Here is a 24,878-nt window from a genome sequence, read left to right on the forward strand (position 1 = left end):
CCCTTTTTGCAGGGCTGGGGCTTCCCTAGTCCCCAGGCATAATGACAGCCATACTTTCTAGACCTTTCTCCTTCTTATCGAAGGAAAAGACCCAAGCTTTCCAGATCCTGCTGGAAGTAAGCCTCATAGCAGAGCATGCCAGGTGTCATGTGTTGTTCTCAGATGTGGCTGAGGGAGGGGGACAGGGCCACGGCAGCACAGAGCCCTGCGGGCCTCACAGGGACCTTGTCCTGGAGCCGTGATGGTCTTTGCAGCCATGTGAAGCCTGAACGGAGGCCAGGCTAGCCCAGATAACAGGGTGGCCTGCTGATAGTTTATTACCCAGGTGCCTTGTATAATGAGCTTTCTGGTCAACTCTCCCCTGGTGGAGGGGGCCTCCTCCCCACTCCCCGGGCCTCCTGCTGGTGCTAAATAACTTTGAGTGGGGAAGGGGGACCCCCAAGGAAATCCAGCATGGGGGCTGGCCTCTGCTCAGGGCTCCTGCCCTATGTCCCTCCCGTGGTTTCTGCCTCAGCCAGGTCAGGTTGGAACCCCAGCCTGGCCTCACATAGCCCTGTTTCCAGGAGTCAGGGAGAAGCTTGCCCCTTCCACAGCCTCCGTGGTGGTCCCTTGGGCCCCTGGAGCTCCAGGCTCCCCTCCCCAGGACCCTTCACTCTCACACTGGTGCCACAGTATCCCCAAGTCTTCCAGTGTGACAGGAGTGAGGGCCTCAGGGCCGATCCTCCCAGGCGGGAGGTCCCAGCATTGCTGGGGGCCTCGGCCAAAGATGGCTTCACGAGAGTCCTTGGCTCAGTGGGGCTGCTGGCCTTGGGTCCAGGTTTTTCACCCGCCTCAGCATATATAGGTGGGGACCCCCCTCTAAGAAAAACCAGTAGGTGAAATTAAGTCTCCCAACAGAAAGGTCTTCTCATGTGGCCAAAGAAAGGCGCTGGAGGCCTTTCCCTCACTCCTAGCTGTGTGTGCCTGAGGATCGAAAACAGTGCCAGGCCATAACAGAGGTGTGAGAAGGCCAGCAAAGGTCTGGTGTTGCCGTGGTGATGACCCTGATAACTCTTTTTAGGAATATCGGCCCCAATTATTTGTTTCAAGTGCCCTCGTTTTGGGGTGACTCTGCCTTGCTGGGGTCCTAAGTGTACGTTTCCTTTGCTCTTGGGGGTCCACACTGTCTTCTTGGCCTGCCAGTTGGCAGAGGGCCTTGCCCTCCTCCTGCATAGACTTCAGAGTGAAGGGGTGGCGACCCTGGGCCCCCGTTGGAGGCCAGTGAACTGAGCTGAAAGCGCACTGAGGGCTCCCTGTGGGGTAGAGTCTTGGGCAGGCCCGTGCGGGCCGTGGACTGTGTGGCATGGGGGCCGTCGGCGTAGGCCGTGGTGTTCACTGGGCTCCCCTGTTCCAGGGCTCCGAGCCCCGTCGGGATGGTTCTGTTGTGGGTCAGCCTTAGCTGTGCAGTCAGGTGCCTCCTGCCAGACGGCCTGCACCTCGAGGTGCCCCGTTTCCAGAAGGTTACCTGCTATGCTACCTTCTACCTTGTCTGCCTGCCCATTAGCACAGGGCTGTGCACAAGGCGCTCTGGGAGGCCGAGCTTGATGTTGGGTTCATGTTGTTGGGGTCACCTTTCCATTTTGACCTAAGTGGCTTTCACTGGGCATGCAAAGAGCCCATGCAAAGTGCTCTGATGCAGGTCTAGGAGGCCCCTCATGCCATGCTCTCTCATGCCTGGAAATGGGGTGAAGCCTGGCTTATGGGGTCGGCATGGCCTTTGCTCATTCTAAAAAGAGGATTGTGTCTGGGGGAACAAGCCAGGGGTAGTAGGCACAAGATGGGCATCCCGGTGTGTCCTGTGCTCAAGCCCGCTCCTTCCTCTGGGGGGAGCCGCTGCTGGCTGGGATGGCCATTGGCTTGTCCTCCAGACATATGGTTCCCGATCGCCGACAGCGTGCCTAGCTCTGGTCATGGCACCGTGGAGGGTGCATCATCCCCATCCCCCTGTCCACCCCTCCTGCCAGCTCCTTACCTGCAGGCCTCGGCCCCGATGGCGTCTCTCAAAGAGGCCTCTATGCTCACCCAGTCCTCCCATTGTTGTTTTCTAGTCTGTTCTGTGCTCTTTTACTCCCTCACATAATTCTTCTGTATAATTCTCCGTAATGCGGCATATCTGCACTTGTGTAACCATGTACTTGTGGATGGAGGTTAAGGCAGTTTTCATTTTCCCTTCTACATTGTGCTTCAGTGAACAAGTTCAAGTATTTCTGGAGGATGGATTTCTAGAACTCATATTTCTAGGTCACTAGATATGTGTATTTAAATTTTTAGATAGATATCACCAAATTGCCCTTCCAAGTAGTACTTTATATGTTCATTATGTATGTGTGTCTACCAGTATTGTATGCATAGTACTCATTTCCCAAAACCTCACCAATACTGAATATAATTGCTCTTTTAAATGATCACCAATATGAAGGATAAAAACTGGTATTTTTGAATTGGATTTCCCTCGTTAGTAGTGCAACTATCTTCTCATATGTGTATTGGCCACTCCAGTGTTTTCTACAAATCACTTGTTAATAGTTTTTTTCATTTTTCTTTTTTTTTTTTTTTGGTCATTGATTTTTGAGAGCGCTTTACATATGTTGGGCATTAACCCTTTGTTACACATATTTTATTTTATTAAATTTTTATTGTTATGTTAATCACCATATGTCATTAGCTTTTGATGTAGTGTTCCATGATTCATTGTTTGTGCATAACACCCAGTGCTCCACGCAGAACGTGCCCTCTTTAATACCCATCACCAGGCTAACCCATCCCCCCACCCCCTCCCCTCTAGAACCCTCAGTTTGTTTTTCAGAGTCCATCGTCTCTCATGGTTCGTCTCCGCCTCCGATTTCCCCCCCTTCATATTTCCCCTCCTGCTATCTTCTTTTTTTTTCTTAACATATATTGCATTATTTGTTTCAGAGGTACAGATCTGTGATTCAACAGTCTTGCACAATTCACAGCACTCACCGTAGCACATACCCTCCCCAATGTCTATCACCCAGCCACCCCCTCCCTCCCACCCCCCACCACTCCAGCAACCCTCAGTGTGTTTCCTGAGATTAAGAATTCCTCATATCAGTGAGGTCATATGATACATGTCTTTCTCTGATTGACTTATTTCACTCAGCATAACACCCTCCAGTTCCATCCACGTCGTTGCAAATGGCAAGATCTCATTCCTTTTGATGGCTGCATAATACTCCATTGTGTTACACATATTTTAAACATTTTTTTAGGCTGCTTTAGAGCAAGGGAAGGGGTCATGGAGACCAGGGCTACATAAACAGGGTATTCTGTGCTATGAATCATCCTCTTACATTGCAAAGCAATGTTTCTCATTCCATGGAGGCATCCTGGGTATGTGTTGAGGTAGTTTGGGAAGTTACAGAGGTAGTTTCCGGGGCCTGGTTCTCATGCATAAAGACTAAATTATTTGTCTTTTTGGGCCTCTGCAGGTCTCTGAATCTCAAGCTGACTCTAGCCCTGGCTGTTCTTGGTCCAGGTAGGATGCCAACATCCTTACCTGCTCTGGCATCTAGGAGGCAGCCTGTGGAGCCTGGCTGTGGACCCTGGAGAACCTGAGGACATAAAGGCAGGGATGCAGCTCAGGGGAAGCACAGCATGGCATAAGGCAAAGCCTGGGCTGGGAGTAGGTGTTCCTGGCAAGGCCTCACTTTGCCCCCTCGATTGTGAGGATTAGCGCCCCCCCCATTGTCTTTAAGGTATGCAAAGCTCTGATTGTCTCTAGTTTAATAACTTAACTTTGAAAATAAATATCAAAATACTGTTATTAAAAATTACCCTCCCCCCACAGAAAAATGACCCCAGCCACTCCATTGCAAAGACAACTATAACACAGCGATCCTGGTTCTCTTTGGGAGCCGAGCTCCCTCTTATCCCAAAAGGTGGGTATCATTATTCCGGTTTTCCACACCAGGAAACTGAGGAGTGGGGGCTTAGGGTCTTGCCTGAAGTTTGCCAGCCTGCTCCTGTCCCAGCTGGGACTTGAGCCCAGTCTCATGGTCTCCAGTCACCCCGCAGGTGTTAGGAGAGCCTCTTATAGGTGTCTCTGGGGTCAGAGAAGACATTTCTTGTCAGGCCCAAGACCCAGGGTCCTGCACCTGTGCCCACATGTCTATATGTGGGGACAGCCCTGCCAAAAGCCAGCAGCCCAGGGAATAGGTACCTCTGCCTCCCACCTCATCCCCACCAGGGCTCTGTGCTCTGGGACACTTAGGGCACGTGTGTTTGAACACAGTGTTCCAGGTGATGCTGGTGGTGGATCTTGGGCACCTGCTTGAGCATCTTGCCTGCTAGACGGGGGCTGGCATTCTCCTGGGAGGGTAGGGTGAGTTTCCGTGACCTCTGACCATTGTCTTTGGAGGCTTTCTCTTGTAACTGGGTGTTGAGTCAACACTCAGCATTAAGAGCCAAAAGGTAACATTTTAAGGCGTTTCCTTAATTCTCCTTAGATGCCCACAACATCTTGTTTTCTCTCTTCACCACTTAGGCAACAATTTCTCTTCTTGTTTCTAACAGCTACCTATAGAAAACACTTGAATGCAGATCATATCTTGATGGTATTTACTAATACACATATTTGCTTTCTGGAAGCAATGTTACACAAAATGCCAGAGCTGTAGGCTCAGCAGCTGAATGCTTGAGGTAAGCAAGCAAAGCTCCGTGGTGTGGAGCTGGTGTCCCACCATCTCCACAGTGAGACGCAGGGGAATGGCCACACGTTGGCGCATCCGGCCCACTTTTTCCAAGGACGTTGTGGTCATTTTTTAAGTGAAAAAACACATCTCTGCCAGTGTCCCCCCCCCCCCCCCCGAGCTTCATGGAGGCCAATCCCAACAGCCGGTGCAGTTCGATTGCATGCTTACAGTGTGCCCAGAGCTGTGCTGTGGCAGCTTGGGAGGAGCTCACGAGAAGTGAAGATGGAGTAATCTGAAATCAGACCTCAGTTGCATTTATTTTGCCTGATGTAAAATCTGGCAAGAAGGAAGGAACGGAGCAAACCGGACATTGGTCTGAGAAGAGCCAATGAAATGAGCAGACCATGGCTGGGGCAGGCAGATGCCTTTGCGAAGGAATTAGGGTATTTTTAACTATGGGCTTATGTCAAGTAATTCTAGACATCACAAAACTCCGCTAGAGCCAAGGGCTGTGGAGAGGCCTTGGAGTTTGAGAAAACAGGATTTGATGAGCTTGAGCCTTTGCGTTCACCTGTGTCAGCGTCTGTAGGCTGCAGCGTGGGGCTCTGGGGCTCACGGAAGGAATACCGTGTGCGTGTGTATGTGTGCGTGTGCATGTATGTGCACACCTGTGTGTTTGTGTGCGTGTGGGTGCACACGTGTGCACCTGCATGCTTACATATCTCGCCTCTTAGGGCGATGATCTGTAGAACATTCTGTGGGAATGAACGCACGGCCCTGGTCCCCCGTGACCCGTTCTCGGTGGGCAAGTGGACTCCCCTTTTGAGGTCAGCTTTCTTCACCTAGGGTGACTCCACTGTCAGTCACGCCGGACTCGAGGCAACAAACTCTCTTCCTTCATATTCGGCATTATTACAGTTTTCGTAACCCAAACGGCATTGGTTTTAGCAAATAAACCAATGCTGACTGCCAACTCCTTTGACTGGACAGACGTGAATCAGCTTTAGCAAGCGAATAGATGACATATCAAAGACTGTGTTGACTGATCCCTTCCCTGTCTGAGAGCGTTTTCCAGATCGTAGACAGATACACTGGAGGCGCTTAAAATAGAAGTCCCGGCGTGGCCACAAGTGTATTCTGGGGAGTTTCAGAATCTACGTGCTGCGGGCAGGTGAGTATTTATAGGAGGTGCCTTGAAGCTGGGGACGCCGGCGGGGAGCCCTCTCCATTGGAGGGATGATTGTGGCAGGAACATGCTGGCGTGATATTCTGCCTTTATTTATTATTTGCCACCAATGTGACTATCTTTTAATTTTTTTAAACAAATAATTTAGTTGTAAAGCCTCAGACTGATTTTTTTTTGCGAAATAGTTCTAGTGAGCTAATTTATTTTTCAACTTTAAAACATCAGCATTTTATAGATCTGAATTTCACAATGTGAGGATGATTGCTACGTACAATTTGCAAAATTGTGATTAGCCAGCCCTTGCTTTGAGTTAGTTCTCCCTAATTCACAAAGGCTTCCAAGAATAGTCTGCACAAAATTCAGTTTGCAAATTGCAGGGCAGATTTTTAGAGGGCAGTTTAAAGAATGAAGTCCTAAGGGTTTTATCTATATTTATATCTCTTGTTAAACCAAACTCTTATGTAAATGTTACAATCTGTAAATAACTAGCAGGGCTGCCTTCTTAAAGGCAAGATTGCATCTCCATTTTTGAGATTTAGCAAAATTATTAAATGGCAGAATTGACTAAGATGCAAATATATTTGGAACGAGCTAATAAACATTAATCAATACCATCAGCTGTGTTTGTGTGGATATTTGAGGGTTTAAAAGTATGGAGACCTCTCAGTTTGTAGTCGAATTTCTCACAAATTAAAGTAAAATAAAATGAAATAAAATAAGGCACTGCCCTTAGTGATGTTTTTGGGGGAAAAAAAGTGGAGATAGCTTTGTATATTCTTACTTTTTATAGCCATTAATGTTTCAGTAAATCTTGCGTGACTGTATACAGGCCTGATTATTTTTCATCCTCGTGCCGTTGGATGGGGAAGAAATCACTGGCTCCCATCAGTGTTACTGGCACGCCCCATGTTCTGACATCTGTTCCTTTCCAAACATTCTACCAACCTTGGTGAGATGGAGTTCGGTGGGAGAAGCTGACTTGAAGGGGGGACAGTTGGAGGTTGATGATGAAAGAAATCACATCGGTTGAACACCGCAAGTCATGTCCCAGGAACTAGCAATGTTTTAAACTGAATTAGTGGCTTCTCATTTTAAAAAAGAAGTATAGTGGACTCACTCTAGTCAATTTTAATCCAAGTCTTTGGGCTCTATTCCTAAGGAGTGTTTTCGGTCTTTCTCAGAGAAATCGTGTAATGTACTGCTGCTGAGTAAATTATACTTTCTTGATTCATTAAGGTCTTCTTTAGCCCCTGGATGCCAGGCAAGAGCACACAGCATCTTGGGGGTGAGAGGAACTGAGGCAGAGTCTGGCCTGATGTGTGAAGCCCTGTTGGGGTGGCCCTGGGGATGGAATGGTGAGAGCATACACAGTCTTGGGGAAATTGGGGTCCACAGAAGCCTAAAGGCTCCCCTTCCCGACCTGGGCTACCCTAATGGTTTCCAGACTAATTTCCCCCGTTAAACAGCATTCAGATCTCCCCTTGACTTGGCTCAAAGCAGAATCCAGGCTTCTCGTTTGATTTGTGTACAGTATGGAAGGCCCACTGTGCGCTGGACGTATCCTCGAACACACAGGTGTATTTCAATCCATCAAGCCATATCACAGGTATTAAGTAATATGTATGAATTACCAGTGTGGGATTAGTATGTGTCCCATGTTTGGAGTGCAGCAGGGGGCACACAGAAATAATCCTGTCCTCCTGGGCTTCATGCTGGTGACACGGACATGTGCATCTCGGCATCTGCTCCCCTTGGGTGTGGGCCATCCTAGGAGGCTCCCCTCTGGGGCCCTGCGCCTCGTCCTCCTGGTGGTTGTGGGGGAAGGAAGCCAGCCTCTGCTGTCGGGAAACTGTGCCTTGTTTTTCTGCAGCCCCCCTCATTCGTGCACATCCCCCCTCCTCTGGGCTCGCCACCTTCTCTGAGCTTGCTCTTCCCTGAACCCTCAGAAAATTGGGGTTTGCACTACGACTCTGCTCCCCACATTTGTAGTTCCAAATGACAAAAGAAGTCTCGGTCTGGTGCCACAAATTTGGCAAACAGAGGAAGTGGAAAATGGAGCCACCACTACACCCCCCGAGCTCTCCCCAACCCCCAGTCCAACACAAACCATGTGCTCACCTTTTGGTGACCTCGCTTTTTAGCTTCCCCTCTCAAATACATTTTTTTTTCACTATACAGTCATTTCATAATTGTCATAATTGTCCCCACAGTTTTAAATTCTTTTCCTTGGCCTCACGTGATGTGCATTTTGCTAAATGCCCATGTAGTTTATGACCACCGTGCCTCATTGCCCCTGCTTGCCCTGGAATGAGGTGCCATAATTTACTTCACGATTCCTTTATTATTGGCATTCAAGTTATTTCCAATAGTTCTCTAATATAAAAAATCCTGTGATGAGCATCTCTGTGCAGAAAGATATTTCTTCCTTACTTCAGGTTATTTCCCGAGGCCTGACTCCCAGAGGGGCAATCAGAAGACACCATTCCGCTTTTCTGCCCGTTCTCACAGATTTCTGTTTTTGTGGGACTTAGTCCTGCTGCCTCAGGGACTTTTCAGCTCCTTCTGGGCTGGGGTTGCAGGAATCACACGCTCGCTTCTGGGGAGGGGGGGGTGCCTTTAAACCCTGACCCTTGGCCAAGCCCGCTGGGAGTGCCCCAGTATTCATAAGGAGCTGCCTTTTCCCTGAAATTCCGCTCTCATTGCATCTAGTCAATGCTCTGTGGGTGAAGTCATCAGAGTTTTGGGAGCTCACACTAAGCTTCTGGAACCTTCTGTCGCCTGACACCTGAGAGAGCCAGGAACCTACCACTGTCCCGCCATATGCAGCACTCCCCCACCCGAGCCCCTTTTCCTCGTTCCCAGGTGGGGGCTTCCGAAAACCTGCAGACCTACAGGTCAGGGTAGAGGGCGGAAGCGTCAGCGATGGGGTGTAGCCTTGTCGAGTTGCCGAGGACGCTCTGGTTTGGCTCTTCCCACCTCATGTGGTTTCATGAGGGTCCTGCTGGAAAGGCCAGGAACATAAGGGGAGACGATTTGGTGAGGTTCAAAGCATTCAGAATGTCCTGGTTCCTCAAGGGAAGCGCATATGTCAGGACAAGTGCTGGGTGTGAGGTGTCCACTCTCCCGTCGACGGGAACCAGCCATGAGAAGCAGAGCCAAGAGCTGAGGGCCCCAGAGACTCCAGTCTCTTCTCGGGCTCAGGGCCAGCATTCTGTGATATTGCTGACGAACCAGAGCCCACCACTCGCCCCACCAGAGCTAGGCATGTTCTCAAGGGGTCTCTGGGCCCCCTCACCCAGCCAGATCTGCTGGCAGAGTCCGTACCTGTGATGCTGCTGGTGGGGGGCACTGATGTGGGTGGACAGTTCTCCCCACTCAGCGCCAACATTGCACACATGCCTCCCCTTCCTCAAGCCCACCCTAGCCCTTCACCCCTTCCTTTCTGCCTATCCTTGGACTTCCACACTCCCTCCTCAGGCACTGAGCTCCAGTCCAGCAACACCTCCAACCTCCTGTTTGCATCTGGATCTTTCTTGGGTTGCTAATTCACCCACAATCAATAATTTTATTCTTTTAAAGAAATTACAGAATATTTCTAAGTGTATGCAGGGAGAGGGGAAAAGCACAGTGTGTGTCGTTTTAGATTTGATGTGTTCTGGATTTAGAAGTGCTGAATAATTCATTCCTGTTTAAAAAATAAACGTACTATCTCTATCAGGACTTGACTGGGGACTTCATAAGGAATCGGTTCCGGGGTGGGGGGCAGGGTTGTTGGGTTGGGCAGTGTGAGAAAGAAGGCAGGCGCTATGTTGGGAGAGGCTGTTCTCCTTTCTGTGGTTGGGGTGGCATGACGGTCTTGGCCATGCTTGGAGGGGGCATTGCTGGTTCTTAGAGCTTTCACCTTCCCTTGGAGAGTTTCTCTCCCCTGGCCAGTGTTCGGTCCTCTGACCCATTCCTTTCCCATTGTTCTACCCACTGCCTTCCATGTTTCCTTCCAGCCCTCCTGCTCTCTGCTCATCTATTTCTGTTTGTCCCTCTATCTACTTAACCATCTCTCCTCCCACTCTCCCCCCTCCATCCATCTGTCCATCCTCTTTCCCTTTATTTACTCATCTACTCACTCTTCCACTCATTGCCCACCTATCCTCAGCCATCTTTCCATCCGCCCATCCATCCATCCATCCATCCATCCATCCATCCATCCATCTATCATGTCATGAGCATCTACGCGGTGCAATATATGCCTACCTGCCTTATATTCTCTTTTTTCTAATTGTTATTGTTATGTTAATCACCATACATTACATCATTAGTTTGTGATGTAGTGTTCCATGATTCATTGTTTGTGCATAACACCCAGTGCTCCACGCAGAATGTGCCCTCTTTAATACCCATCACCAGGCTAACCCATCCCCCCACCCCCTCCCCTCTAGAACCCTCAGTTTGTTTTTCAGAGTCCATCGTCTCTCATGGTTCGTCTCCGCCTCCGATTCCCCCCCTTCATTTTTCCCCTCCTGCTATCTTCTTTTTTTTTCTTAACATATATTGCATTATTTGTTTCAGAAGTACAGACCTGTGATTCCACAGTCTTGCACAACTCACAGCGCTCACCGTAGCACATATCTTCCCCAATGTCTATCACCCAGCCACCCCATCCCTCCCACCCCACCCCCACTCCAGCAACCCTCAGTTTGTTTCCTGAGATTAAGAATTCCCCATATCAGTGGGGTCATATGATACATGTCTTTCTCTGATTGACTTATTTCATTCAGCATGACACCCTCCAATTCCATCCACGTTGTTGCAAATTACCTGCCTTATATTCCAATGAGAGATTCAGGAGAGGGAACCCCTGACAATAATACAGGTGGTCATGTCCTGTTGAGTGCACCTCCCCCAACCAAATCAGAGCTTCTTCCCCCTGATAAATTTATATATACCATGCCTTCTTCCATAAAACTCCTTCTCTACTTCCAGTGCTTCCTGATGGGCTGGTTCACCCTAAGGCATTCGTGGTGAATAGCAGTCTGTATGATACCTTTTAGATCTTCTGTTGCACACAGGGAAAGGAGGCCCAGGGAGGGAAACATGTCTGCCCCAAGTCAGTGAGCAGGACTCATTGTATGAGCGCTCTTGTTCTAGATTCATGCACATCAGCTCCTCGGACTCGGGAAAACTCCCAGAGCCTTTTTTTTTTTTTTTTTTCTGGTGTCAGGGTTCATGTCTTCCTAACCCACAGGGAATAAGAGTTGACCTGACAGTGAGGGGTTTTTTGGGGGGGAGGAGTTGGTGTCAATTTGCACATATGTCCCTTCTTGCTCCCCTACACTCGGCCATCCCCAAAGGGCAGAAGATGGCTCTAGTTGGAGGTGATTTGTATGTGGCTCTCACCCCCTCCCCTGGGGCCAGTTCTCACCCTCAACCTGGACATCTCAGCTGGGTACTGGAACCTGAGGGGGGAGGCAGCTGATACGTGGCTGCAGTGCTGAACCTGTCAGTCAGTCGACACTGAGCTGCTGGTAACTGGCTGTGGGGCTTCTTTGAGCCATTCCTTCATCTGTACAATGGAAAACGCATGCTCATATCTGTTTCGTCAGTGTCCGGTGGCTATGGTGGGGCTCCGGGAAGGCTGTGCTTACAAACACCACAGCATATGAAGGGCAGAGGTACAGCGTTGGCACCTACTGCCTGGCGGGGTGTCCCCTCTGCCTTGAGCCCCGTGTCTCCCTCTCACTTCTCCTGCCACAGGGCACCCCAGTGATCTGGGGGGGTGGGGTGAGGGGGCACAGAGCCTTAGACATGGCCCTCGGAGAGTCCAACTCTGTGGACCGTGGCCTGGGTGGGAGCGTGGCCCTGGAAGCGAGACCTGGAGAAAGCCCAGCCCGTACGTCGCACATGAACAGCGTCCAGATGTGCCCAGTGTGGGGATGAGCTAAGCCGTGGTCACAGCTGCCGGGCTGCCCAGCTGTGCCACCTATGGGCCGTGTGGCTGTCGGGGGTCACTCCTGCTCCGGAGGGTGGGGGGCACATTCCTAGCTGGGGAGTGGGGGGGCCTCTCTGGGCTGTGACTCCACAGGGCACTCGGTGAGCCCACTCACTCGCCTGCAGTGGCAGGCCTCGTCCCCCCTCTGCTAAATCACAAACAGAAATTGAACTCGGGGTCACGCATGAAGTCATGAGTGTAAGTTTATTTTTTACATGTGGAGTGTTCTTTATTTACAGCCGAAATCCCCTGAAGATTACACTTTAAAAAGATTTAATAGTGCCGGGGTCAGATGGCGACCTCTTGCCATGCTCTAGGCAAGCAGGCAACGCTGAGGAAGAGCAAGCCTCTTTGAAGAGGCTCGGGGAGGAGGGCGGCCCGGTGTGAGGCCAGCCGGAGCTCCTGATGCTCTGCCAAGCCCCTGGGAGGGGCTGGAGCCCCTGGGGTCTGCCCTGTGGATGCGGTGGGGGGCAGACGGGGGGTCAGGAAGACTGAGGCCGGGGCAACGCGGGGAGAGCCGGGAGGAGGGAAGGAGCATGTTGATTTGGAGATGAAGCAGGGTGTCCCTTTATGCTCAAGAAAAGGGCCCTCAGGGCAGCCCGGCGAGTCCCTTTGGCTTCTTGTCGGGATTCCTCTGAGATGTGGTCACTGACAGCTTTCTGAGAAGAGGAAGGAGGGATGCCGTGCGGGAGGTGGTGGCCCGGTGGGTGACACAGGTGGGCGCTCCCCTCTCTGGGACTCCTGAGACGACTTTGTGCAAGTGGCCCTTGGCAGACACACAAATTTTCTTTTTCCAGCAAAAATATTCGGCAAAAAAAAACAACAACGCTTTTCCCCTTATGCAATTTCCATCTCCTGTTCACAGACAGCTTTTAGTTAGAAGATCTATTATTGCTGCTGCGAGTGTAGGATGGGGAGCGTGTGTCCTCTCTGGCGTTGGGCATGGACCTCACGCTCGGGCTCCTGGGGTTGACCCGGGACTGGGGGGACCGAGCCCACTCTCGGGCCAACCCTGCCCCAGCCGGTGCGGTCCAGGCCGTCCCGACTGCCTCTGGGAATCCAGGCTCTTCTCGGCATGCGGTTATTTTATGAGGAAAGCAGGGTGTTTTCCAGGCCTGCGTTCGATTTTCGCTTATAATTATCTCCACATAAGTCTTCAATTTGGGATTTTGAATTGGAGACACATGAACCCGGCTCTGCATGTTAAAAGATCAGTGACAAAAATCACATGATATTTGCATGCTGTAATTACTCCCTCAACCTCCTTGGCGGGCTTTGTTGGGATGTCCGACCTGCACGCAGTGCCGCGCACCCAATTTGGGGGGGCAGCTTTCGTGAACTGGGCCTGGGTCTGGGTTTTTTTGCGTTCGTGGCGAAATCCACCTCCCTGCAGCAAGCATGGTTTTGGTTGTCCTCAGTCTCCAGGACTCTGGCCCCCCTTCTCCTGTCCATGGCATGGTTTTTCCTTTGGGCCGTGTTTGTCCCCTGCTGGGTGGAATTAGGGATCATGATGACATTTGAGGTTGGGGGGCAGGTTTGGATCACCCGATGAACTTTCCTAGAGGGGAGGGCACGGCTTTGACAACACACTTGGCATCTAATGGTCAGGGGGCCGGGGGGCAGGGTCGGCCCAGGGCTCCTCAAGCCACCGTGGCTCTTGTGGAAGATCAGGCCTCTCTGCCTCTCGGAGGAGGGTGGCGGTGGAACCCACTTTGCAGGGTTGGTGTGGATGAAATGAACTAATGCATAATTATTCTGGTGACCATCACTCACACATGGACTTGTCAGAGGGCGTCTCAGGCGCCTCCCCAGGGGAAGTGGGAGGCATTGGTTGGGTCCCCGCAGCCGGGGTGCCTGCAGGAGTGGGCAGAACATGCCAGGCTGGTAGAGCCTGTGTTCAGGCTGTGGCTCCCGGGGGGCAATTCTAACTCCTTCGTGGGGCCGGCATCCCGATCACAGCAAAACCTCCGCAGCCCCAATGAGGCACCGAGGAACTCCGGTGCTCTTAGGAGGGGGCTTTGTGCGACCTCGTCTGCGGGCCCCAGGCTGCTCTTGATCTGCACTCAGAGCTCACTGGGAGTTCTCCACAATGGATTACTTGGCTCTTAGTAATTGCTCACTCAATAAATGGCGATGCATTATTCGGGCCGTCCACGCAGCCGCAGCTAATCGCCCGAGTACCCTCAGAACCGTTTTATAATGCAAATAGTTATTTGTACTGCATGTGTGCTTCCGATAAAGGTCTAATCTGGTGAGTCCCCCTATAGGAGGGAGATGTTTGCCGGACCCAGTATATGCTGAAGGCGACGGACATGCCTTTCTCTGGACAAATCGTTGCATGGACATCAATGTGCAGAGGGGTTCCTTTCGGCTTTTCCTGCTGCTCTTGAAGCCAGCATCCCCAGGTGTTTGGCGTACTTTGGATCTGGTTTGGTGGCCTTTAAAAATGAGAGCGGCCATCCAGAGATACTTAGAAAATTGGCTGCTCCAATCTTGTCCTTGTGGGTTCCTCTCTCTCTCTCTCTCCTCTCCTGTCCCCCCTACAACGATAGGATGTTGGGGGCACCGTCAAGACCGAGCAACGGGAATTAAGACTGTACCAAGGGAACCCCTTTTAGATCTTAAGATGAATCTATTTTGCAGGCGTGCTTTTTAAAAGTTGGTGTGTCAAGGAGGCCAGCAACTTGGTGTGAGAGGCACCTAGCAGTGGGAAGGGCTGGGTCAGAGTGCATCCGTGGCATCTTGGTAGACAAACACCTGTCCAGAACCCCACCTGAGGGTGCAGGTCACACGACCATAAGCCAGGAGAACAGAGCCTTATTGAGAAAAGTCTGCAAGGACCGGAGCAATCAGCTTACAGGGAATATTTTGGCTTTGCAGGAATGTGGTCCTTCTTGTTGAAAAACATATCCTTTGCAGAGAAAACACGCATAACCCTAGTCCAACTTTGCCCTTTGAGTAAAAAATATGCTTAGTTGGAATTTTGGAGGTGAGGGGCCGGGCAATAGGAGCTGGGGAGGAATCTATTTCAAGCCCGTCTTGCAGAATATCTGCTTATAGACAGAAACTCGAAGGGAGTAATATTAATGGAGTTCTGTTTTGTAAAGTGGGACCAAGCAATAACAATAAAACATTTGTAAAAGTGGAAATTCAGTCACATTTAAGAGAGCACCTAATTTATGACCCTTAGAAGTACTTGTTGGAGCTGTCTTCTGGACAGACCCTGGGAGGCCCAGGGAAAAGCATACACCAAAGTTTATCAGGCTGTCTTGCTGCGTCCGGCCGCACCGTTTGGTCACTGCTGTTAAGTTCTGAGGTCGTCAGTATTTCCATGAAAGCACACACATTTTTAATGCAGATTTATGACTGTGGCAGGGTATTTTGCTCTGGGGCATAACTTAACTTACAGGGTCGGCACTTGGGGGAGAGACTTTCTCTACCAAGTTTCTGAAGAAAAATCAGAGAATCGATTTGAGTATCATTGAACCGTGCTACTCGATTTTTGAAAAGTATTGATTGAGTTGAACAGATGAAAATATTGCAAAATAGTGTGTTTTCACTGATATTTTATAATCTCATGATGCAACCCACTTTTTGTGATGCCTCGACTGTCAAATGACAGGGGTCTTCCCCTGACAGAGCTGCTTCACTGTCCCTTTCCCGGCCTTCTTGCTCATCCTCACCCAGCTGAGAGGTCAAGTCCAGCGTCTCTGTTACTTCCTTGCATCCCTCCTCGGTCCCCGACCTCTGCAGCCTCAGGTGAGCTCCTGATATCCACCTGGCCTGTGATAGTTCCGGGCATCCCCACTGACAGTAGCAAATGGCACAGTCAGACTGGTGGCTCTTTGCGTGACTCCATGAGAGCAGAGGTGAAGCGGGCTCTCCGGGCACCGTGTTTCTCTAGGGTTTGCTCTCCAAAATGGGCACGCCGTCCTCTGTTGCTACTCACCTCCCCGGAGAAAGCAGAACTCCTGGGGCCTTTCTCCTGCAGCCCTTGCCCAGTGCAGATCCTTGGCCATTGTCTTTTCTGCCTGCAGGGGTACCGGGAGCCCAGGCCGTCTGCCCTCAGAGAGCGGGCTCTGGGGAGCGCGCACGTACAGGTCCTCTGTTGCGCGCACGCACACCTTTCACCGCTGCCCCACTTCCTACTCCTGCCCTTCGGCTCCGTGATGGCACTGTCCTTCCCCCAAGCCTTGGCTCAAATGTCCCCTCCTCAGAAAGGCCCAGGTTGCTGGCTGTCTCTCACCCTGTTTATTCCCTCTTTAACACTTTCTTATAACCTATCAGTATCCTAATTTGGTTCTTTCCCCCCTCCCGCAAATTTAAGTCCCATGAGGGAAAGGGCTGAACGCACCGTGTTCCACGCTGTGGTCCAGCATCTAGTAGGAGGTACTCAGAGAGTTTCTGTGAAGAGAGCGTGTGCTTCCATGACACAGCCTCCTCTCCCTGGCCACAGCCCCACTTTCAGCTCTAGAGGACTGTGGACCCCAGACAAAGTGTCTGGGACTCCTCAGGCAGTACCACTTGATTCTGCACTGTCAGAGGAAGCCTCGCCATGGGGCTGCGGAGAGCTGGGTGGATACGTGCTGGCTGCCCAGGCAGGGCTTGGCCTCTGGGGACAACGTGGCTGTGGGACCTCCGGCTAAGAGGCTCCTGTTCTTGTCCTCCTTATCTGTGCCATCTCTGGAGCTTTCTGGATCTTCCCTGGGTAAAACCTGCTCACTGTTGCGGGCCTACCCGATCCCCAGGGCAGTGTCCCATTGTCCACCTGCTGGCATTCATCTCATTCGTGGCTCCCATCTAACCTGACCTGACCTCGCCCACACCCTGAGCCCTACCTCTGAAAGGTGACCTCTGACTCTGCCCTAGACACACCCACCCCCCCCCCAGCCGGACCCCACGGAGACTAACCACAGACGACCCACCTCCCCCCCAAATTAGTGGACTGTGTCTGTGTTGACATATCCATTCTCACCCTAATGATATGTTTATTTAACTGATGACTGCTGTCCTCATTAGGGACTCATTGTTGAGCCTGGAATAGTGATTATTTTTGCTGATATTCCTTCTCGGCAAAGATGATTTTTTTTAAAAAATAAAAAAACATCGCTCTTTTGGTGTGCTATGAATCCTTAATGAGGATAGTTAAATTTAAAAGAAACCCCCAAACCACCCTTCAGGTTGAAAATAGAAGTGTCTGCACAAGCAGGCTGCTAATCTGCTGATTATTGATGGACATGATTGGTGACAGACCCACAACTTCCAATAAAATGAGAGCACTGTGCGTGCACTTGAGGGTGATAGCAACCAGAAAAAGCAGCAGCTTGGCCAATTGGAAGTGAGTGCTTGGGGTTTCAGAACATTCTCCTCCCTTTATGTAGAAAGAGTCATAATTCCAATGGTTTGGGTATTGATACTGACATCCAAAATGGACCCAAAGCTGCACAATTCTTGGGGAGGGATGGAGAAAGATGTTTATAAAAGCTTATTCGTTCAGTACTCAGAAAGTCCTCGAAGGAACTTAGCAGCCCCTGAAACCTGTCTTTCTCTTTTGGGATTCTAAGCAAATTCCCATGTGGCAGGTGAGTGTTGCTTCCGCCTGTCAGATGAGGAGAGGAGGACCGTGAGAACTGGAGCAGGGTCCGGGTGTGCGGGCGTGACAGCAGGTTAGGATACGCTTCCGCAGTCATTGCGGGGAGGTCACAGCTCCCCGTGGACCCCCTGTCTCCTCATCTGTTTACTGGGCTTATTGTGCTGATGACAGCGCCGTGGGAGCATCACACAGCGGCCTGACCATGGTGACGCTGTTATTCATGATGAGGACCCTGAGGTCTCTGTAGGGCATGTGAGACTAGGGGGTGACGCAAGCCGCTGAGGCCAGAGCATGGACAATTTAGCACAGGTGGGAAGGAAGTAGCCTCAGGACCCGGTCATTGGTTCCAGGCTTGGAACCAATGTGACCTTGGATATGTCACTTGACCTCTTGGAGCCTTCATTTCTTGATCTCTCTAATAAGGCTGTTGTGGATCAAAGATGACAATGCGTGTACGGAGTTACCTCCCTCCAGGTACCTGTCCTGCCTGGCCTCGCACGTGCAGCATCTCCTCTCCCCTGCGGTCCATGAGCTTCTGGAAACCTGGCCCCACCTTGAGCCCCATTGTTTTATTGGCCACTGGATGGCCCAATGTTGAGCTGTGGTGGCTGGAGGGGACCCGTGGAGGACCAAGACACAGAATAAGCCCATGCCCTAAGCCCAGGTGGTTAGTGCACAAGCAAAAATGTTTTAAAGACCACAATCTGGGGGCAGCTCCAGTGAGGAAGATTCTGTCCATGCCCAAGGACAGACCAGGGAACTGTGCAGAAAGTGGCCCTCATAGCCTCAGGGCACGTGTTGGCTGAGAGAACATACTCCCTCCAGAGTTGGGATCCCAGTGGCCAGGGAGGAGCCCCACCAGGCACTGGGAAGGAGATGAGGTGACGCACCGACCCAGCGCTTGCTGGTGCCCGGCGGGGCCATCTTGAGGGCTGACGCCTATCCAGCTCTGACTGTCCCTACCCAATGAATCTCTCCTAAATGTGGATCCGGGAGGAGATCCGGAGGCAGAGCCATGGATGGACAAGGGAGGGGGTGACCTGCCCAGAAGCATGGACTGGCTGGCATAGATTGTGTCCTACACTGGTTTAGATTCCAATATGAGTATAGGGCAGGGCCTGACCATGGCAGACTGAGTCTAGCTAGAAAAATCTACTGCATGTTTATTGCTGTATTTTTCATCTGTTGTCTCTGGAAGGTGCCCTCCAGGAGGGCAAGGACCATGTCTGACCATCCACGGTTGCTTCTCTGGTGTCTGGCGCATAGCAGGTGCTCAGTAAGCATTATGAATGAATGAATGAATGAATGATTGAATGAGACGCCCATGTGTGGAATGCTAACGGTGCTTGGAAGGACAAGAGAAGAGAGCACAAAGCCATGCATGAGCAGCCTTTTGGGAAAGATTATAGAAGCCATTGCTGTAGAGTTCAGAAGCTGGCAAAGGGCCCATCAGGTTTGGCCTGTCCGAGGTTTCTCTGGAGCTATGGTGCTCAATCAAGCTGACCCTCGAGTCCCAGCTGGCACCTGGAGGCAGAGAGGAGGGAGAAGGGTGTGCTTAGAAGACAGGGTGGGATGGGCAGAGGTGTGGAGGCAGGCCCGCAGGTGTGTCCGGGGGCGCACAGGTGGACTCGTGGGGTTGGAGTGAGGGTGTGTGCCTGAGCCTGGGAGGTATTGGGGACCATCTTGGAGAGGTCAGCAGAGGCCAGAACCCAGGCCGGGGAGTTCAGCTGTGACCCCTGATGTTATTTTAAGGTGGTGGCTTTTTCATATTTAATTATGAATGAAATTGCATTTGAGGATCGCAGCTGATGACGGCGTGTGGTTATGCTGTGTGGGCTGCTTTCAAAATAGCTCACCCCAAACTTCATTAGTGATTAGTTCGAGGAAAGTGCAGCCTGACCCGCCAGCATTTTTCATGCTGTCTGTATCCAAGCTGTGGGAACTCAGGGAAGGATAGCTGGTGGCTTTGCAGGTCCCTGGCTCCGTGGGTCTTGGGCTTGGAGGCTCGTCCTGGGGACCTCAGCCTCTCTTGATGGCAGCCGGGTTGTGACTCCTTTGTAATTCTGCTTTGCTCCTCGAGTTAGCCCCCTTTCCTGCCCTTGGAACTTGCCCCCTTCCCCCATAGGGAGACGGGTGAAAACCCCTGCCTGTGGCTCTGCACAGCCAGGGAAAGGCCAGGGCTGGTGCTGGACGCTCCCAGCCAGGCTGCTTGGCCCACTGAGTCGGGCCGCTGAGCCGAATGGCTGGTGCCCCCCGTCTCCCAACTTCTCCTAAATATGGTCAGTGTTTGTCGTAACTCCCACCCCTGTCTGCATGAACTGTAGATTTAGGCTTGGCCTTCCTCCTTTCTCTAGACTTAGTATAAACCCTCATGATAATCGAGATTAGCCACAGTGAGAAGTATACATGGGTTGGCAGGAGCTGCAAATCCCAAACAGCATCTCTAGCGCTTTGACGAGCACGACACACCAGGGCTTGTCCCCTTTCCTCTTCTGAAATCCCATTCTGGATCCTGGCTGGGGGTACTGCTGCAGGCCGGGATGGGGCCTCACCGGGAGTGTGCTGGCCCCTGGCCGAGCTCCCCTCTCTCCCCACCCCTGCAATTCATTGGTGGACCTCCAGAAGATCGCACATCTCTGAGCCTCATTTTCCTGGTATCTGTGTTTGGGGGATAAAGTGAATAATAGAAATTAAATATAATATTGTGCGAAGTTGAAAGGACCTGGTGACCTCGCCTGGGGCGAGTTACCGGACCTTCCTTTGCCGGCATGTCCTCCAGTCTGGATGAGGGCAGTGCTGATAGCATTTCTTGGGTTGTTGTAGGGGTTCGAACCCGGGCCATGCCAAGGGGAGCCGGCCCACGGTGAGCATTATCACGTGCTGGTGAGGATTAGTTCCCATTGTTATTGTGATTACCGTGTTATTTTCGTCGCCGTGTGACCTTGAGCATGGAGCCTCAGTTTCCCTCCGATGAGGCAGGGACGCAGCACCCACTGCAGAGTTGTGCTGACCCGTGTGGGGACGCAGGGCCTGGGGCCCGGGGCACCCGCTGAGCACGGGCTCTCTCCCTGGCCCTGCCTTCCTCCCTGCCCCAGGCTGTGAAGTTCTGTAGCTAAGTAACAACCCTGGCTGATGTGTGGCTGTTGACGGTGGTGCGTGCAGGAGAGACGCGTGTACCGCCTCCTCCTTTGGGGGACAGCTGTTTCCAGGCAGATGCCTCCCCCATGTTCTGGAGCGGCGAAGAAAGGGGAGAGCGTCCCAGATTTAAATTTGTAATGCGTGAAGAATCACGCCAACCCACAGGGCCCACATTTGGGCCGGCGCTGCCGCAGGTGCCGAGCCGTAGGGCACGTGGGGCGGTCCGGTGTCTGGCAGGGGCTCTTGAAGCTCCAAGCACCACGGGACTCCCAGAAGAGCTGGCGGGGCCGGGGAGTGGCCGCTGACCGCTCATTCCAGGGGGGGATCTCTCTTGGTTGCTGGTCTGCTGGGCGCAGTGCGGGCGTGACACTCCCGTGGGAGGGATGCACCTATCAAGAGGAAGGAGCACGTGTGGGGAGTCAGGTCTGCGTCCCAAGGGTGCCCTCCCCGCCAAGCAGTGTGCCCTCTGGCTTCAGGGTGCGGCACCCATAGGACCTTACTCGCCCCTGGGCAGGGATCTGCTCACAGTATGCGGGCCTTACCAGGGACCTGGGTCAGGGGCTCTTGCCCGTGACAGGCCTCCAAAGAGTCCCTCATAGAGATGGACAAGCCCACCTTAGGGTGAGCGTGCGCCCTTGGGTGAAAGGAGGGGCATGCGTGGCCCTGGGGTGTGGAAGAGAGGTTGGAGAGAGACGGGGACAGGGCAGCCGTGCTGAGACAGGCCATTGGACCTGGGGGCGGGGGGCGGCTGTGGATTGGGAATTGTTCTTCCTTGCCTATCTGTTTAGGATTCCTACCTTGGGGTACCCCACAGTTGCAAGCTGGATGACTCCGTTGCAGGAGGTCTCCTGTGCATTTGTCACCCCAGGAAGGGAAGGCTGACTCCCAGCTAAAACCCAGCCCCTGGCTGACTGATACCCACTCTGTCCCAGCTCTGGGAGCATCTGCTCTCCTAAAGGGCAGTGGTGGCAATAGGGACATCTGGTCAAACTCTAAGCCTCTCCTGGGGTGGGGGTCAGAGACATCCCCCAGGCCCTAGTAGCTCCATATCTGGGGGAACAAGGACTAGTTCACCTTCCCAAGAAGCCCAAACCCTGTGGCCCCGTAGCTGTTGTTCCTCAGGTGTGGCCTCAGGGGACAAAAGTTAGGTGTTAATACATCTGGGGCAGCAGTCCCGTCCCTGATGGGAACCTGCACTGGACCCAGCTTCTCCCTCCTCCTCAACTTCCTGTGGAGCAATGTCATCAGAGCACCGGGACTGGATTCCATGCACATTCTCTTTCAGCGCTGTCTGCTTCTCACCTTCCCAGTGCATCAGAGACCAACCTTCCAAGCAAAGGACAGTTTTCCTCTTGCACCTGCCCAGGCATCCTCACATCCCCTTGGACCAGGGCTTGGAGCAAAGACCACAGTCTCTAAACTCTCCGGTCTCATACCTGTGTATGTACACAGAAATAAGCCTGAATGCTTTCTCATAGTGTGCAATTTGCTGTCTGTTTTTAACTTGTACATGCAAGGCTCCAAAGAAAATTCTGTGAGGAAGTCAGAGCGTATTGAGGTCGCCGATAGACAATCACCGAAAACCCTAAGGTAATGGCGGAAATGACATCCTTCATAAAACACGGGTCTCTCAGAGAGAGGGTTACTTCTGCAGCAGGCACCCTGAGTGTTCGCGGTCCCTTGTCTTCTGCTGCTGCGCGCACTTAATTCGGTTCCAGCCATGTCAGGAAGACTTGAGGAAAAAAAAAAAAACCCACCATTAAAGACGTGCTCTTTGTTTCTTCAATCTGTGACCCCAGAAATCTCTTTAGCAAGCCATGGTTCAGTGAACTGGTACACAGCAGCCGTTCAGCAGTGGAAAAATCATAAAACAGATGGAAGCTTTACATTTTTGTTTAGTTTTTAAGAGCAGTTTTTATAACATCGCTTAAAACCGTTCTGATGCATCATACTGTTTACACTCGAAGCTTTGTAGCTAAGATGTTTACAGTATGGAGAATGTTTTAAGATATTTTATAGTTATGATATTTGGATAATTGGCAAGGAAAAAAATAGTTTGTTGAGATTGCAGTGATGTTGGTAATCGTGAAGTAACTTATGAGTCTCAATAAATATGTCCAGTTTGGTGGAAAGTACAAACTCAGTTAAAACAAAACAACACAAGAGGGAATATCTTTTTAGTGAAATCATTTCCTTTTCTTAATCAAAAGATGACAGGCCAGGCTTTAGAACTCCCATCTGCGCGGCACCACGCCACGGCCCCGAGCGTGCTGCCTCCCCTTTTGTGATTGAGAGCAGCATCGCATCGGGCCATTGCTATTCCACATGAGTTTATGCAAACACCAAAGTGAATAAGGTTCGGTTTCAGCAGGCCACCTTAAAACAACCCCCCCACCCCATATCTCTGTGCCCTAGAACTTGCAGAGATTGTTTTTAATGTCAAAGAATTTATGCAGAGCTAGGGTTTGGAACTCCTTTTTTTTTTTTAACTGCCCAAAATGGCATTAATCAAAAACAATAACTCCTTTTAACTTTTCTAAGTGCTCTAAAGGAAAGTATGAAATAATCTGTGTGTGGGCCACAAATGTGGAGAATGCAAACATTTCACAATAAACATGTTTAAATGAAAGTCCCTGGCAAGATAGTCCGAAAGATAGTACATGCTGGGTTAATTAATGCATACTCATAAAAATAAACCTCACTTTTAAGATTTGACCAATAAAAATCATTAGCATATTTGGATCAAATGACTTTATGTATGCATTGAACTTCTCCACGGCAAATTGTCCTTGGAATGCCTGGAAACAGATTTCGGTTTAAAGACTGAACTCCCCTTCTATCTGCTGTTTGTGTTTCCAATACAGTGATACGATGATTTATTCAGGTTTTATCTGTTATACCTGCAATTGATCTACTGGTGATGGGATTAAATTTATCATTTTAGTTGTATAAATCATGGTTAGATAGCCAGAAAAATGTTTAGTTGCATAAAAATTCCTATTGTTTGCTTACAACACACCACGTTTGATTTTTGCTATAATCAAATTACAATAGCACATTACTTTTACTCCCAAGATTTTTTTTTTTTTTTTTTTAGCCATCTTAAAGTGAATCATTTTGGCCTATCCACAAATGCTACCTTTAAAACAAGCATTTTCCTGAAATCATACATGCAAACCAATGTTGACTTTCGGGGTGTGGATCAGGCAGTGTTCTGAAGTTCTGCTAAATTAGAAATCACGTGATTTTTCTAAAGCCTAATTACACTATGGAAGGTTCTGGAGTTTTGTTGTGCTTTCTGTGTAGGAAAAGACAGAATGGCCATAAAGACCTCTTGGTCTGAAGCTAACAGTAAAACTCGACTCATTTGAAAAGAACAGGCTGGAATTCATAAGCCCAGTAGGAGTTAAGTTGGGACCATCCAGACAGTGAAATTCTGAACCTAAGATAAGGCTGCACTTCAAATCCTTATGAAAATAAAAACAACCCGACACAAATTATTGAGGGAAAGACTCCAGTATGAGTTTAATTTTATCCAACTTTATTGGCAGCTTATTTTGAACTAATGTGCAATAAAATTGCCAAGCAGAACAATTCAAAGAAATGAGAAAATACATTTTTGTGGTTGTTGTTGGTTTCTTACATGGTTTGTTTTCATAAAGACTGTAGAGTGGTGAACACCTGAAGAAATGATTTGGGTTTTATCAACCATCGTGCTTGGCCAGGGAGCTGTAGGGCTGGTCCTTCCTGCTGGGATGAGCCCGTTCACAAAAGGACAGGGGCTGGTCCTCGGCTTCAGCGGGTCCCAAGGCTGCTTCCCTGGGTCTGCCCCTGCCCCCATGGGGACACATGTGGGCCCCTGGGGAAGACCTTCTATGGTAGCGTCATGCTAGCTTGCCTGGGAGCAAGACAAGTACCCGCTCCTAAGAAAGTGCCTTTCACATGACTGTTTCTGGAAAAGGGCTTACAAGTCCAAGGGATCCAGCAGATTGTAAACAGTGAAGGCTTTATACCCTCATTTTGTACCAGAGACTCAACATTGCCTATTTTAGAGAGCATGTGTTTATGCCTCCAAAATGGACCTCTGCATGTGTCGATGTTCATCCAGAAGCCTACACCTTGTGATTCCTGGGGTGGGCAAGCATCTCTCTGTAATATTCATCACAAGCTCCATTGACTGATGTGGATGAGCTTCTCAGCACCTCCCTCTCCCAGTGCAGGGGGCTGGCCCTGGGGGAGGCTCTCACTTGGGCGGGTGCCTGCAGGAAGGTCTTTACCCGGGGC

The sequence above is a fragment of the Eumetopias jubatus genome, unplaced genomic scaffold, assembly GCF_037043125.1.
Source record: "Eumetopias jubatus isolate StellerSeaLion01/CBP00866 unplaced genomic scaffold, mEumJub1_p1.0 scaffold_10, whole genome shotgun sequence".
Classification (NCBI taxonomy): Eukaryota; Metazoa; Chordata; class Mammalia; order Carnivora; family Otariidae; genus Eumetopias; species Eumetopias jubatus.